Here is a 17,218-nt window from a genome sequence, read left to right on the forward strand (position 1 = left end):
TCATCATTCTACATACATCTTCATCTGTTCTACAAACATCATCATCATTCTACATACATCTTCATCTGTTCTACAAAACATGATTTTATAAAGACATAGTGGTAGAAAAAAAGAGAGGGGCTGGATGTGGGGGAAATTAAATTACTGGTAACACTTCATTATAAGGTTCCATAATAAACCATTTAGAAGGCATTTATAAATTGTGTGTTCACCATGTATTAATCATTACTCCCACATTATTAAACCATTTACTAAATCATTAGTCAATTATTTTTGCAGTCCCTAATCTAAATTGAGTCCTACTAATATTTTTTAAATACTTCAGAAATGTTTTGAGTGACCAGTGTAATTTCTCACAAAACGAAGGCCATGTTATTGGTAGCCATTCCAGCAGTACCTGGTCAAAATCAAAAACAAGCACACAACACAGGATGTTAAAGGAAATATATATTCATGTCTGAATAACTAGCTTACTAACATTTACACATGTGGGAGTAATGATTTGTAAATGGTGAGCAAACTGTAAATGCCTTACAAATGGTTTACTATGGACCCTTAAAATGAAGTGTTATCAAATTGGTATCATCATGTTGTAGCTTGTTATTCCAGCTGTAATCATCTCTCTACTGTGACAGCTTTATTATTTACACAATATGACATCTCTTTCAGGTCCTAGCTGCTCCAGACAGTACAATTAACACTCCCACTGCAAAGCATGGAGCCCTGGAAAGAAGAAACATCTCTCCCTCCCTCTGATTGGTTGTTCAGTTGACAGTAGGGGGAATTGACTGACACTTTCATGACAAAGGAGTCATCTTTCCAATCTGTCCAGGTGGAGCAGCTCTCAGCTCATCCAATTTCCTCCAGCACGTCTATCAGATAGTGCCGTGATTGCATCTCTGCGAAATCAGGAAGCGGCGGCTTTTCATGACGGCTCGCTTCTTTCCTCTACACCCCCTCTGTCTCTCTTAAGAGCAGCCCTGAAGGTTGTGACTAATCCAGGGCTTTTAGGAGAATCGACAAGACAGACAGTTTGTGTGGTTCCTGACAAACTGGGAGAGGTGATGGGGCTGCTTATTACACTTCCCAGTCAACGCTGAACTGACCATAATAACCACATGTGATGAAACATCATTGAACACCCTCTGAAGCTCAACAGGGATTCCACAGTGGCGGCTTGTTGTAGAACCCGATAGAAACACACTAGTGGTGATGGTGTTTTGCAGACCGGCTCTGAATGACACTCCGGTAGCGAAGTGTGAGGTTCAACCTTTGAGTGCTTCTCTGCTAAAGTGGGAGAGTAGCGCCATAAATCTCTCACCAATTTTGCAACATTCCGAGTGGTTACGGGGGTTAGCGAACACAGGGGTTGTCCACAGAAAAGATGGAAGTCCTATATCATACTGTATAGCTATCCCTCCTCTATCATCTCAGTCAGGGGAAATAGCCCATATAGCAAGCATCCCACTACGGCAATTATGAACGTCAGTCTGTAGGAAGAGAGGCCTCCTTGTTCCACTTGGGTATGGAGGAGGTGTATTTATAAGACCGGTGCAGCCAGTCCATTACAGAAGACGTCAAACGCTTCCCTTACATGTGTTTTCGCCTGCTGTGATGCGTGCTTGAATATTCTCACTTAAAGCTAACTTGGGAGTGTGTAAGCACATTCAGCTTTGAGATGGCAGTAGTAGTATTTTTCCAGGTTTTGAAAGGAAAACAAAATGGTGGTTGTGGTGGTCCGTCTAAATCCAGATGAATTGAAAGTAGCTGAATCCAGCGTCTGAGTGAGCTCATGTCAAAAACGAAGCCGGTCGCCCGCTCTTTCATCCTCCATTAGCCAATTAGCTTTTAAAGCTGTCGAATCGAGCCGGCTTTGCCTCCCCTCCCCGAGTCTAATTGTTTCCATACCATGCTAATCAAAAAGGCATGAAACATTGGGCCGTAGCAGTGGCTCACTCAAACACTCCAAATGCATCAGGCATGATCTAATGAGGTCAAGATACACACGCTAACAAAGGGATACAACTCTGACTCCATAAAAACCTTAATTGTTCCATATTCCAAAACCTCTCTGATAACGTAGGCCTCGTACACACTGAAGGTTTGACATCATTAAAAGCTTAACATTTTTAATTAAGAGCCACATTTGTACAGTTTGCCCTAATGTTTTAAATTAAACTGCATCCCAACAAAGAAAGTATATTAAAAAAAACGATTGAGTTTTGAGTCTAGGTTCTCGAAATCTTCTGTCTCGAATCATGCAAATGTCTTAGTCTTGATGAAAATATGAGGGCAGATTGGACCTCAAACTGGCTCAAGTGTTCAATTGCTAGTTTCGTGCTAATTCTCTCACAGTCACAAACACTGGGAAGATGTGTCCAAAATGTGCAACTCTTCCAAAAGTTTGGAGAATTTCCAAATCGTTAGCAAGCGGGCACCGGCAGGTTTGACTGCTGCCAATGTTGCTATGGTTTCACTGACAATGGCAACTCTCTCAGCAATGTTACAGGCACCTTCTTTTAGTTTTGCAACGATACCCTCATTAAAAAAGTGTTTCTGGGTGTTCAAGGAGAGGACACAGTTAACTAGACAGCTCTTCTTTGAGAGTCTTCAGTCTACTAAGGATTCCGCGGCTCAACGTACTGCAGCTCTTTAATAATAGTTTCCCAGGTGGTGAGTGGTGGGTTAGCCACCTTCCCTACAGTACAGACATTTCAGAAAAGAGAGGCTCTTGAATGAAAACAACCCCCTATAAACACAGTGGGGGAAAAGGAAAGGAAAAAAATGGCTTGCAGCCTCGCCATCCGCCTCAGCCAAGTTAATAAACGGGCCATTCTTTTCAATTTGCTGGGATATTGCCAGCGGGCTGCAACAATAAGCGCCTGTAATAATATGAAATTCACAGAGTCCATTGGAGACCAGAGACATACTCTGCAGGACGGGGATGTTGGCTAGGTGAGGAGGATATTACAGGATCATTCAAGGGGCAGAGAAAGTGCACCAAGGCCCCCAAAGGCTGGAATTTGGCCCTCGGCACAGATCTAGGAGCAGTTCACCCTCGTCAAACACAAACCTCAATCACAAGTAGGTAAACTGCTAACATGACATCAGATCAACAAGTAGGGTGAACTCCACCCTGCACGGCCCAAAACTACAGAAAAACACAGCTCTGGGCTTCCAACAGAACAGCAAGAGCCCTATAAGCTGTATGAGTCCATGCTGCTGGTCTATGACTGGTGAACAAGCCAATACTGTTTGCTCTGCCTCCCCCCCTCTCACTCTCCCTGGTCCTTTTCAGCTGCTGTCGGCAATTAGGGGAGGCAGAGACAAGCAATCTCCTCTCTCTCTCTCTCTGAGGCCAGGCGCTGCGCGGCAGCGGTGGTGGTAATGGGCCTGTGTGGCTGTGGCTTTGGCCCTGCCTGGTCGGGCCCCGCTTGGCTGCACTCAATCTCAGCCCAATAAAAAGGCCTTCATTGGCAGGGAGCTACTGAGCCACAGGAGCAGGGAGCTGTGGAGGAGGCTTTTAACAAAGGGTGGGAAAAAGAGGGAGGGTGGGAAGAGAGGGAGAGACAGAGATGGATAGAGACAGAGAGAAGAGGCAGAGAAATCAGAAGAGAAAGATAGAAAGAGAGAAACAGAGAGAGACAAAAGACAGAAAAAAAGAGAGAGTGAGTGAAAAACCAAAATACTAAGGCTTTGTCAAGGCTGGTTTCACACTTAGAGTAAAGAAACAGAAGCACTGGTCTGAGTCCCGTTGATGGGTCATGTGACCTGTGTCTTCACTGTAAACCCACTTCAAGCTAAAAGAAATGATAGTGGTGGAGGGTGACTTTTCAGATCACTGAGCTTCAATATAGTCATTCTTGTTCCACCCATTCATTCTCATCCAGCTGATTGTAGCTTTGTAGCCGTTTATTCGGACTGCTCCTAGGAAATCTTTTAAAATGTGTTACATTTAATGTTTCTGAACAAATTACAAAGTCAAGGAGCGGTGGAAAAACTAGTAAAGGTAAGTATATGTAGAAGGCAGACATCCTGAAGAACAAAGTGACTGACCACCTTAAGGATTCCATCTTTATAAACCATTTGCTTTAGTAACAGGAAGCACCCAAACAAGTCTGAAATTGCCAAGAAGCTGACAACACTCCTTCAGTAGCATAACAACACATTTATGTTGAATGGCTGAACATCTTCATTGCCACAACTTTCACCACAAGAACATTATGAGAAAGTAATCCACATCAATATGAAACTGCTGTATTACAGACTGTCCTTCAGCCACAGAATCAACCGGTGTCAAGTAGGAGAGTGCACATTAATTATCTAAGAGTGTCCAACACGGACTCATTTTGTACATTATTAATATCCTCAAGCCGAGGAAAGACATGTCTGTTTATTAGGAGCTCTGAGCCGGCAAGGAGGGTCGTTCAATTATTCCATTGTGTCAGTCCGCTCGACTGCTAAAACACAGCTACATACCCAGGCTAAACATGAGGACTTTTCTTTCCAATATAGCCATACTGGGACCTCTGGTGTTGATTTAAGTTTATCTGAAGAACAAAGACTGTTTTATGTGGATAATTATAAATGGACTTATTACATAGTCTCTCCTGGCAGACTGACTGTTAACGCTAACATAAATGGAGTACCTAGCTAGCGCACGCAAGACTTGGTTTTGAGTTGTATCTATGACACAATTGATAATGAAAGCTAACATTGTCCTCTTTAACTGCTGAACTGAAACAGCTCCCGTTCAGCCCAATCAAAGGTCTTCTCTGTCCTGGCACCCCATTGGTGGAACCAGTTTCCCCCTGATGCTAGGACAGCAGCCTCCTAGCCAATCTTCTGAAAACATCTGAAACCCTCCCTCTTCAGTATCTTAAATAACACATCTCAGTCTTACCCCCCCCCACCCCCCCCAAAAAAAAAACAACAACAACATTGCACTTACTTATCCTACTAGCTCAGACTTTGCTGATAATCTCTTTATTTACGACAAATGTACTTTGTACTATGACTGTGATGTGGTTGTCTCACCTAGCTATCTTAAAATGAATGCCCTAACTGTCAGTCGCTGTGGATAAGAGTGTTTGATAAACTGAAATGTAAAATGTAAAATCATTAGTTACGACATACATTTTTTGACTTATACATTAATGCTATATACACATTTTATACAATTGTTTTTAAGAACATAACTTATGTCTCATGAGCTTAGTTCAACTGTCACACCCCATCAGAACCCAACATATGAACTCTAATGTTTGCTTCTCCAATGTTACATTTCTCCAGGCCCATCCCTCAGCTTTTTAACAGAACCACTTTGTTATTGTTTTAATGAAAGATTAAAGCTGTAAAAAGGTCCAATGGAGTCGTTTTTATCTCAATATCAAATCAATTCTGGGTAACAATGAAGTACCTTACTGTGATCGTTTTCAATTAAAATGGTCAAAAGGAAGCAGAAATAACTTCTTCGCAAAGATTGCTCAAGCAATAATTTATCTCGAACTGTCTGTCAGTGTTTTGAGAGGGGAGGGGAAAGTGAAAACTAGCTGTTATTGGCAGAGAGGTCTGGAACTCTCGTATTGGTCTATTAACTTATTTACTGCCTGGTGATGTCAGCCCACATAAACAGGCTGACATTTTAGGCGGTCTTTTCAAACCGCTGACACTAAAAACACATTATCATCATTTTCAAAATGTTACAGTAATATCCCAACTCCGTGTGGACAACTATATAAAACACAAGAACATTTCATTTATTTTTTGACTGCACAGGGACTCTAAAGCTCCTGTAGTTTGACAAGTGGGTCGGAGCATCATGGTTTATTTATTTTACCTCAGGGCTCCACAAACATGACGATTCAAATCGCAGAGAGCCTCAGTGAAGAGCTAGCAAGAGACACATTAGCAATTTAGCTTTAGTGATGACAGGTGTAATGAAGTCATGTGTTTGCACAGGAAGATTTACACCAGTTGCCTCGCATAGCGAAGTCCCATTTTTCCAGCCCTGTTTATGACTTCACCTCCTGTGGTGGGCCTCGAACGGCAAGAAAACAGGACGGCCTCACAACACCCACAGTGTTTTTAGACTCAACAACTTTTCCCACTGTTGGAACGCTCCTGGCATTGGGTCTGATCTACAGTATAAGCCTACAGTTACCTCTCTGTCTGAAGTCTACTAGGTTCTGACAGAGAAGGAAAATACCGTGTTTAACCTACTATGTGTCGAATATTTGTAAATTCAACATCTCTTCTTTTGACTATTTAGAGAATAACGATGATGCACTTGAGAAACGTGTCTCTGTAAACCTATACTAAACATCTAAATAGCACTTGGACAAAAAGTTACCAAATAGCACTTGGACAAAAAGTTACCAGATAGCACTTGGACAAAAAGTTACCAAATAGCACTTGGACAAAAAGTTACCAAATAGCACTTGGACAAAAAGTTACCAAATAGCACTTGGACAAAAAGTTACCAAATAGCACTTGGACAAAAAGTTACCAAATAGCACTTGGACAAAAAGTTACCAAATAGCACTTGGACAAAAAGTTACCAAATAGCACTTGGACAAAAAGTTACCAGATAGCACTTGGACAAAAAGTTACCAAATAGCACTTGGACAAAAAGTTACCAAATAGCACTTGGACAAAAAGTTACCAAATAGCACTTGGACAAAAAGTTACCAAATAGCACTTGGACAAAAAGTTACCAAATAGCACTTGGACAAAAAGTTACCAAATAGCACTTGGACAAAAAGTTACCAAATAGCACTTGGACAAAAAGTTACCAAATAGCACTTGGACAAAAAGTTACCAAATAGCACTTGGACAAAAAGTTACCAAATAGCACTTGGACAAAAAGTTACCAGATAGCACTTGGACAAAAAGTTACCAAATAGCACTTGGACAAAAAGTTACCAAATAGCACTTGGACAAAAAGTTACCAAATAGCACTTGGACAAAAAGTTACCAAATAGCACTTGGACAAAAAGTTACCAAATAGCACTTGGACAAAAAGTTACCAAATAGCACTTGGACAAAAAGTTACCAAATAGCACTTGGACAAAAAGTTACCAAATAGCACTTGGACAAAAAGTTACCAAATAGCACTTGGACAAAAAGTTACCAAATAGCACTTGGACAAAAAGTTACCAAATAGCACTTGGACAAAAAGTTACCAAATAGCACTTGGACAAAAAGTTACCAAATAGCACTTGGACAAAAAGTTACCAAATAGCACTTGGACAAAAAGTTACCAAATAGCACTTGGACAAAAAGTTACCAAATAGCACTTGGACAAAAAGTTACCAAATAGCACTTGGACAAAAAGTTACCAAATAGCACTTGGACAAAAAGTTACCAAATAGCACTTGGACAAAAAGTTATTGTACATGTGTTGAATGTCATAGCTTTTAAAACATCAAAGACAATACATTTGATGTGTTAGTGGGCAGAGTATTGTACATGTGTTGAATGTACATTTGATGTGTTAGTGGGCAGAGTATTGTACATGTGTTGAATGTACATTTGATGTGTTAGTGGGCAGAGTATTGTACATGTGTTGAATGTACATTTGATGTGTTAGTGGGCAGACTATTGTACATGTGTTGAATGTACATTTGATGTGTTAGTGGGCAGACTATTGTACATGTGTTGAATGTACATTTGATGTGTTAGTGGGCAGAGTATTGTACATGTGTTGAATGTACATTTGATGTGTTAGTGGGCAGAGTATTGTACATGTGTTGAATGTACATTTGTGTTAGTGGGCATACTATTGTACATGTGCACTGCATTAGACAACCTCTTTACCTAGCACACGGCTTTACCCAACTTCACACACACGTGAATTCCCCCAGGGACAATTACCATGTCTGCTTTCAAAACCAGACTTCAAAGAACTCCAGGGAATCTTGAGCATTAAAACTTGTTATTTTCCTCCACAATCTCCCTTTATCCCCATCACAAATCCACCTCCTTTAGTGGCAATACTGTCAGCGAAATGGATTGGATTTCAGTCAGCTAACAAACCATTTCATGGCTACATTTTGATTTGATAATAGGGAAATGGAGATAGAGAGGGAGTTTATGAACACGTCTCTCTCCTGAGGTGAGTGTTAGCTTTGATAGTGGGCCAAAGGAAAAGAGTCCCCCATCTGTGTTCACTCAGCCCCTGTGGGAAGTGGTTGGCTCTCGGTCTCTCTGTCCTGGCTGCTAGCTCACAGATGAAAGAAAAGATGTGAATCTATACATGTGAAAATACAACACCTATCCCATAGTTAAAATAATATTGTACTGTGGCACTAGTAATAATGTTAAGTTACAATATATTTTCTATTCATTTTATTGTTATGGAAAAAGAGAAAAAAAATATACGAAGTGTCCAGGTTACATAGAGCCTCTTGGTTTGACAGAGCTCTTCCCACAGGCTGTTATTGGAGTGGAGGTGGTACAGGAGAAGCTGTGTTGGAGTGGAGGTGGTACAGGAGAAGCTGTGTTGGAGTGGAGGTGGTACAGGAGCAGCTGTTATTGGAGTGGAGGTGGTACAGGAGAAGCTGTGTTGGAGTGGAGGTGGTACAGGAGAAGCTGTGTTGGAGTGGAGGTGGTACAGGAGAAGCTGTGTTGGAGTGGAGGTGGTACAGGAGAAGCTGTGTTGGAGTGGAGGTGGTACAGGAGAAGCTGTGTTGGAGTGGAGGTGGTACAGGAGCAGCTGTTTTGGAGTGGAGGTGGTACAGGAGCAGCTGTTTTGGAGTGGAGGTGGTACAGGAGCAGCTGTGTTGGAATGGAGGTGGTACAGGAGAAGCTGTATTGGAGTGGAGGTGTTACAGGAGAAGCTGTGTTGGAGTGGAGATGGTACAGGAGAAGCTGTAATGGAGTGGAGGTGGTACAGGAGAAGGTCTGTTGGAGTGGAGGTGGTACAGGAGAAGCTGTGTTGGAATGGAGGTGGTACAGGATAAGCTGTAATGGAGTGGAGGTGGTACAGGAGAAGCTATTTTGGAGTGGAGGTGGTACACAGGAGAGGCTGTCTGGTCATCAAGCCTCAGATTGTGACACACACAGGGCGAGAGAGGAGGATGACTGGAGGAGGACGAGGCAGCGGGGCATCCTCTCCTCCTTTTCCCTCCCTCGCTCTCATCTGTCACCGGGAGGAAGTTGCTGAGCAGACAAACCTTCGCCTGAGGAGCACAATTGAGTTTGTAATCTCTTGACCCTGCAGCAGCGGTACAGCCAGCCAGTTCCCTCCCTCCCTGGCTCCCTCCCTCATGAAGACAGATGCCTGTAGCGGTGATGCTGCTTAGCTGGAGGTCTGACAAGGTGATGCCTCCTGCTCCATTACACACACACATGGACATTATATATACAGAGACACGTGTGCGCGCACACCGCCATGTGCCAAAACACACACACACACCTCACGTGTATACACACACACACACACACACACACATACACACACACACACACACACACACACAGCCTGTCTAGCCCTGTCCTCTGAGCTGAAATGATGTCGTGACGCACCCACGGAACGCTGACACAAACAAAGGAGCTAAATGTCAGACAGATGTAAGACTGGGGGCCTGATCCTGTGACACGGGAACAAGCAGCAGTCTGGGTGACAGGACCAGCCTGGGTGACATGACCAGCCTGGGTGACAGGACCAGCCTACCAGCCTGGGTGACAGGACTAGTCTGGGTGACAGGACCAGTCTACCAGCCTGGGTGACAGGACTAGTCTGGGTGACAGGACCAGTCTACCAGCCTGGGTGACAGGACTAGTCTGGGTGACAGGACCAGTCTACCAGCCTGGGTGACAGGACCAGTCTGGGTGACAGGACCAGCCTGGGTGACAGGACCAGCCTACCAGCCTGGGTGACAGGACCAGCCTGGGTGACAGGACCAGCCTGGGTGACAGGACCAGCCTACCAGCCTGGGTGACAGGACCAGCCTGGGCGACAGGACCAGCCTGGGCGACAGGACCAGCCTGGGCGACAGGACCAGCCTGGGCGACAGGACCAGCCTACCAGTGAATACAATATACCAGCTCAAAAAGCTCCAGGCATGGCGGCTATTTTTTATCATTTCAACATTCTGCAATGGCAGCACCTCCACATAAGCATACCTACCTTAATCCTCCACTGTCCCAGCAAGAAAGATGGACGTCCTCCAGACCATGCCAAACACTTGCCGACTACACCACAATTTGGCCAAGTCTAGAAACAGCCCTTAACAGAGGCATTAGGCCAAGTCTAGAAACAGCCCCTAGCAGAGGCATTATGCATTTGTGTATGATCTGAGAAGATTGGATGGGTGTTAGCTATATAGCGGAAGTTGCACTTAGTTTATCAGAGGGCAAGGTGGACCCAACTACCATATTGCTTATATCTATCCAATTATTTTCAGATGTACAGTAAGTGTCTAGTTGGTGGAGGCTAGGGGTTGTTTCTGGACTGGGTCAGGGACCATTCCTTTCCCAACTCCAAGCAGAAAACTGACAAAGACGTAGGCCTTACAGGGAAACATTTTTGGGGCATCCATTGTGAACACCAGACGTGGAAACTGAAAACAATGGCAACTGTCTCTCTGCTTCTTTGAAGCTTATTAGAGAGAAAGGGAACATTGATTTCTGGGAAGGCACAGAGATTGTGGTGTTAAATTAAATGGAGGTGTTAGATTTTTGTAACAATGATATCCTAAAAACTCAGAAAGCTATTAGTCCAGGCATTTCTTCAACAGCTGAGTAAACAGTGGACTAAAATCCTTACAGCGATGAGTATACAGAATAAAATAACTAAAGATATGATACTTTGGTAAGATGAATCAAAAGGTTCTAATTGCTTTTACCATTGTAATATGTTACCAGTCAAGTAGAATGACAAAGTGATAGTTCAGCTTCCATCACAATTGGACTATACTCAGAATCAAAAGGCAACGAATGTACTGACTGTCAGTGGACCTAATTAGTTTCTTTGAACCTGTTGAACATCCAAATCCATAATCTATCTTGGAATTCAATTACTTCTCTTTTATTGTGTATAATAGTCTTCAGCATTCTAAGACTGAGCTTTTAAAACATCAAAGACAACTCATTTGATGTGACGGTTTTGGATATCCTAGGTAGGAAGGACACAGTGAGCAAAATCCATCAATGACTATTAGTCTGGTTCAGCGCACTAACAAACAAAAACCGAACAGAACTGGGCATATGACCAAACACTAACTGACTTTCCTCCCTGAAACTGAAAGGCGTGTAATTTAGTGGTTCTGAAAACGCTAGTGAAACTATAAGTAGTGCAACCATTTAGTCCAGCAGATGGACATATGTATTGTTCCTGGTGTTGTAGACCTGTGGCTGGCTGGGCTGCCTGGCTGGCTGGCTGGGCTGCCTGGCTGGCTGGGCTGCCTGGCTGGGCTGCCTGGCTGGCTGGCTGGTCTGCCTGGCTGGCTGGCTGGGTTGGCTGGCTGGCTGGTCTGCCTGGCTGGGTTGGCTGGGCTGGGAGGGGCTGGGTTGGCTGGCTGGCTGGCTGGCTGGCTGGGTTGGCTGGCTAGCTGGGCTGCCTGGCTGGCCTGGGCTGGGCTGGCTGGGCTGGGTTGGCTGGTTGTCATTCAGAGCCTGGGGACTGGGGCTGAATGCATTCCACACCACCACTGCAGAATCACATGTTGTCTGACCTCTCTCTGCCATGGCAAACTGCCTAGCATGGAAACAGAATGGAGGGAGGTGTGTGTGTGTGTGTGTGTGTGTGTGCGTGTGTGTGTGTGTGTGTGTGTGTGTGTGTGTGTGTGTGTGTGTGTGTGTGTGTGTGTGTGTGTGTGTGTGTGTGTGTGTGTGTGTGTGTGTGCGTGTGGCTACAAATTGGGGTGAGTGTTCAAAGCCTCTCCCTCACGCGCCCACGCACGTGGAGACACACATACAAAAGATAATGAAGCCTGTTCCTAGTGAAATTTAATTCTTAACAGCCACATCCACCTTCACAGCCGCGACAGGAAAAACAATATTTTCCGGGGGCTGATAAAGGAGAAGACAGGGAGAGACAATATTTCTGGGGGCTGATAAAGGAGAAGACAGGGAGAGACAGTATGTTCCGGGGGCTGATAAAGGAGAAGACAGTGAAAGACAATATGTTCCGGGGGCTGATAAAGGAGAAGACAGGGAAAGACAATATGTTCCGGGGGCTGATAAAAGAGAAGACAGGGAAAGACAATATGTTCCGGGGGCTGATAAAGGAGAAGACAGGGAAAGACAATATATTCCGGGGGCTGATAAAGGAGAAGACAGGGAAAGACAATATATTCCGGGGGCTGATAAAGGAGAAGACAGGGAAAGAAAATATGTTCCGGGGGCTGATAAAGGAGAAGACAGGGAAAGACGATATGTTCCGGGGGCTGATAAAGGAGAAGACAGGGAAAGACGATATGTTCCGGGGGCTGATAAAGGAGAAGACGGGGAAAGACGATATGTTCCGGGTGCTGATAAAGGAGAAGACGGGGAAAGACAATATGTTCCGGGGGCTGATAAAGGAGAAGACGGGGAAAGACAATATGTTCCGGGGGCTGATAAAGGAGAAGACGGGGAAAGACAATATGTTCCGGGGGCTGATAAAGGAGAAGACGGGGAAAGACAATATGTTCCGGGGGCTGATAAAGGAGAAGACGGGGAAAGACAATATGTTCCGGGGGCTGATAAATGAGAAGAAGGGGAAAGACAATATGTTCCGGGGGCTGATAAAGGAGAAGACGGGGAAAGACAATATGTTCCGGGGGCTGATAAAGGAGAAGACGGGGAAAGACAATATGTTCCGGGGGCTGATAAAGGAGAAGACGGGGAAAGAAAATATGTTCCGGGGGCTGATAAAGGAGAAGACGGGGAAAGACAATATGTTCCGGGGGCTGATAAAGGAGAAGACGGGGAAAGAAAATATGTTCCGGGGGCTGATAAAGGAGAAGACGGGGAAAGACAATATGTTCCGGGGGCTGATAAAGGAGAAGACAGGGAAAGACAATATGTTCCGGGGGCTGATAAAGGAGAAGACAGGGAAAGACAATATGTTCCGGGGGCTGATAAAGGAGAAGACAGGGAAAGACAATATGTTCCGGGGGCTGATAAAGGAGAAGACAGGGAAAGACAATATGTTCCGGGGGCTGATGAAGGAGAAGACAGGGAAAGACAATATGTTCCGGGGGCTGATAAAGGAGAAGACAGGGAAAGACAATATGTTCCGGGGGCTGATAAAGGAGAAGACAGGGAAAGACAATATGTTCCGGGGGCTGATAAAGGAGAAGACAGGGAAAGACAATATGTTCCGGGTGCTGATAAAGGAGAAGACAGGGAAAGACAATATGTTCCGGGTGCTGATAAAGGAGAAGACAGGGAAAGACAATATGTTCCGGGGGCTGATAAAGGAGAAGACAGGGAAAGACAGCGGGGCAGCTGAAGATTCACACGTTACAGAAACAGAGAAGGGGAAAAAATAGGATAGTATGACTTTAACCTGTCTCCCATATAACCACTGTGTGTGTGTGTGTCAGGAAGGCTTTTCAGCATATAAATATTGCATTACTGCACAAGGAAACGTTGGCATCAGTTGGAGCTTGTGGACGCACTAACAAGGAGAGGAGAGCAACTCTGGAGTTCGGCCCTGGAAACACTATAGGACACAGACACTGTGGGAGGTCAGCCCTGGAAACACTGTAGGACACAGACAGAGACACTCCGGAGGTCAGACCTGGAAACACTGTAGGACACAGACACTGTGGGAGGTCAGCCCTGGAAACACTATAGGACACAGACACTGTGGGAGGTCAGCCCTGGAAACACTATAGGACACAGACACTCCGGAGGTCAGCCCTGGAAACACTGTAGGACAGAGACACTCCGGAGGTCAGCCCTGGAAACACTAAAGGACACAGACACTGTGGGAGGTCAGCCCAGGGAACACTATAGGACACAGACAGAGACACTCCGGAGGTGAGCCCTGGAAACACTGTAGGACACAGACAGAGACACTCCGGAGGTCAGCCCTGGAAACACTGTAGGACACAGACAGAGACACTCCGGAGGTCAACCCTGGAATCACTATAGGACACAGACACTCTGGAGGTCAGCCCTGGAAACACTGTAGGACACAGACAGAGACACTCTGGAGGTCAGCCCTGGAATCACTATAGGACACAGACACTCTGGAGGTCAGCCCTGGGAACACTATAGGACACAGACACTCTGGAGGTCAGCCCTGGAAACGCTATAGGACACAGACACTGTGGGAGGTCAGCCCTGGGAACACTGTAGGACACAGACAGAGACACTCCGGAGGTCAGCCCTGGAATCACTATAGGACACAGACACTCCGGAGGTCAGCCCTGGAATCACTATAGGACACAGACACTCCGGAGGTCAGCCCTGGAAACACTATAGGACACAGACACTGTGGGAGGTCAGCCCTGGAAACACTATAGGACACAGACACTCTGGAGGTCAGCCCTGGAAACACTATAGGACACAGACACTCTGGAGGTCAGCCCTGGAAACACTATAGGACACAGACACTCTGGAGGTCAGCCCTGGAAACACTATAGGACACAGACACTCTGGAGGTCAGCCCTGGAAACACTATAGGACACAGACACTCTGGAGGTCAGCCCTGGAAACACTATAGGACACAGACAGAGACACTCTGGAGGTCAGCCCTGGAAACACTATAGGACACAGACACTGTGGGAGGTCAGCCCTGGAAACACTATAGGACACAGACACTCTGGGAGGTCAGCCCTGGAAACACTATAGGACACAGACAGGAAAATCCCAAATGGAGACCAATTGTTGTTCTAACTGCTTAATAAGTCATAACAACAACTATAACATAATGAACAGCCCTGATGAAAGCTACATGACTTGTGGTTATACCGACTAACCTAATGACACGCTAGGTAGCTATTCACATTGTAACATATGAATGTCTGAATACTTAGATCTTCTTATGATACATTAGCAACACAAAGACAAACGCACACTCTTTCTTCCTCATACACTCATTACACATCGTACACACACACTGTGGAACCTCTGCTGAAACACAAATTGCAAGTCCACATGACCCGGCCCGTGGTCAGTCAATAGAGATCAATAGAGCACTCAGCTCCACTAAAAGGAGAAATAGGAGCTAGCTTTGTCTCTACATATATCTCCTTTAACCATGCCAGATTAGACTATCTGCCCTGCGGTCGCTAACCCAGCGCTAAGGCAGGCTAAGCTAGGGAACGGTGTGAAAAATCTGGCTCTTATTAAGAGCTTGGATCGATCCAATCTATTTGGCGGGGTAGATTGTGGGTGTGCGGTTTGGAGTTTGGGGTGTCCTAGGCTATGAATTAGCAGTGAATCTGAAAACACACACATGACATAGATCATTTACGCATAGTGAATGTAGATGTGGGACATTATGTTAAACTACTTTGTCTAAATAACTTGATGTGATTTTAAAAATACTGTATTTGTCAGCAACTGTGGGGTGAATATATTTTTGAAGTGGAATGAAATTGTGTAGCCAACACAACAGTCATTTCTCCATCACTAGTTCTTTCTAAATACTGGGGATGCATACAGTATTATAAACTGGGAGGTTCAAGCCCTGAATGGCTGACAGCCGTGGTATATCAGACCATATACCACAGGTATGACAAAACATTTATTTTTACTGCTCTAATTACATTGGTAACCAGTTTACAATAGCAGTAAGGCACCTTGGGGGTGTGGTATACGGCCGTGGTATATTGGCCATATACCACACCCCTTCTGGCCTTATTGTTTAAGTATACAACATCTAGCTACGACCTACATGTGGTATTCAGTTGAGGCCAGATGGACGTACTTCCAAATACTCTAAAACAACTTGAGGCGGCTTATGGTAGAGAAAGTAACATTAAATTCTCTGGCAACAGCTCTGGTGGACATTCCTGCAGTTGGCATGCCAATTACATGCTCCCTCACATCTGTGGCATTGTGTGATAAAACTACACATTTCAGAGTGGCCTTTTATTGTCCCCAGCACAAGTTGCACCTATGTAATGGTCATGCTGTTTAATCAGCTTCTTGATATGCCACACCTGTCTGATGGATAGATAATCTTGGCAAAGGAGAAATGCTCACTAACAGGGATATAAACAAATGTGTGCACCAAATGAGAGAAATAAGCTTTTTGTGCATATGAAAGTCAGTCTCTCCCTCGCTCTCAAATTGAGTTGAAATCAACAAATCACAGCACATACTTTACTTCCTGGTTTGCTCCTTAAAGGGTACACTCACAATGGCTGCCAGTCCAGCCATTATGCCGTCTTTGACTTGAATGGGGATGACCGTTCTATTCATTCTATTTCTATGGCAGCACATGCAGTCAGGAGCGGAGGAGATGAGAAAGTGGGCTTGTTTATATTTTTTTTTACTGTGGCCAATTACCGTCATCCAAAATACCATGACCATCACAGCCCTACATGAATGCTTGCTGCACAGTGGTAATAACTGGCAATTATATGTTAGAAACCTACTCCTTCCTTCAATCACTCAAAAACACTCGCCTGTTCTCTTTCTCTCAATCAAATCCCCTTTTATCCTCTCTCTGTCTCCCTCTCTGTCCTTAATAATAAACACACCCCCTACTTCATTCCTTACCTTGTCATTACCTCACTCACAACCCTGTCCATACGGACTTATAACGCCTTTATACATATTTAATGCAAATACCTTTCCCATACATATTTCACTCTTCTCACTTCCCCACCTCCCCCTGTCCATCTACTCCTCCTCTCTCTATTCTCTCTCCCTCCATCCACCCCTCCTCCTCCTCCTCCTCATCTATCTATTCTCCCTCCATCCACCCCTCCTCCTCTATCTATTCTCTCTCCCCTCCATCCACCCCTCCTCCTCTATCTATTCTCTCTCCCTCCATCCACCCCTCCTCCTCTATCTATTCTCTCTCCCTCCATCCACCCCTCCTCCTCTATCTATTCTCTCTCCCTCCATCCACCCCTCCTCCTCTATCTATTCTCTCTCCCTCCATCCACCCCTCCTCCTCTATCTATTCTCTCTCCCTCCATCCACCCCTCCTCCTCTATCTATTCTCCCTCCATCCACCCCTCCTCTATCTATTCTCCCTCCATCCACCCCTCCTCCTCTATCTATTCTCCCTCCATCCACCCCTCCTCCTCTATCTATTCTCCCT

The 17,218-nt window shown here is 44.9% G+C and overlaps 1 protein-coding gene across 3 annotated transcripts in view; it reads right to left on the reverse strand.

The window, feature by feature from the left end:
- Positions 1-17,218, reverse strand: part of trip4 (thyroid hormone receptor interactor 4) — an 82,578-nt gene that overhangs the window by 41,325 nt on the left and 24,035 nt on the right. The window lies entirely within an intron of this gene.

Source organism: Oncorhynchus kisutch, unplaced genomic scaffold (assembly GCF_002021735.2).
Source record: "Oncorhynchus kisutch isolate 150728-3 unplaced genomic scaffold, Okis_V2 Okis03b-Okis08b_hom, whole genome shotgun sequence".
Classification (NCBI taxonomy): Eukaryota; Metazoa; Chordata; class Actinopteri; order Salmoniformes; family Salmonidae; genus Oncorhynchus; species Oncorhynchus kisutch.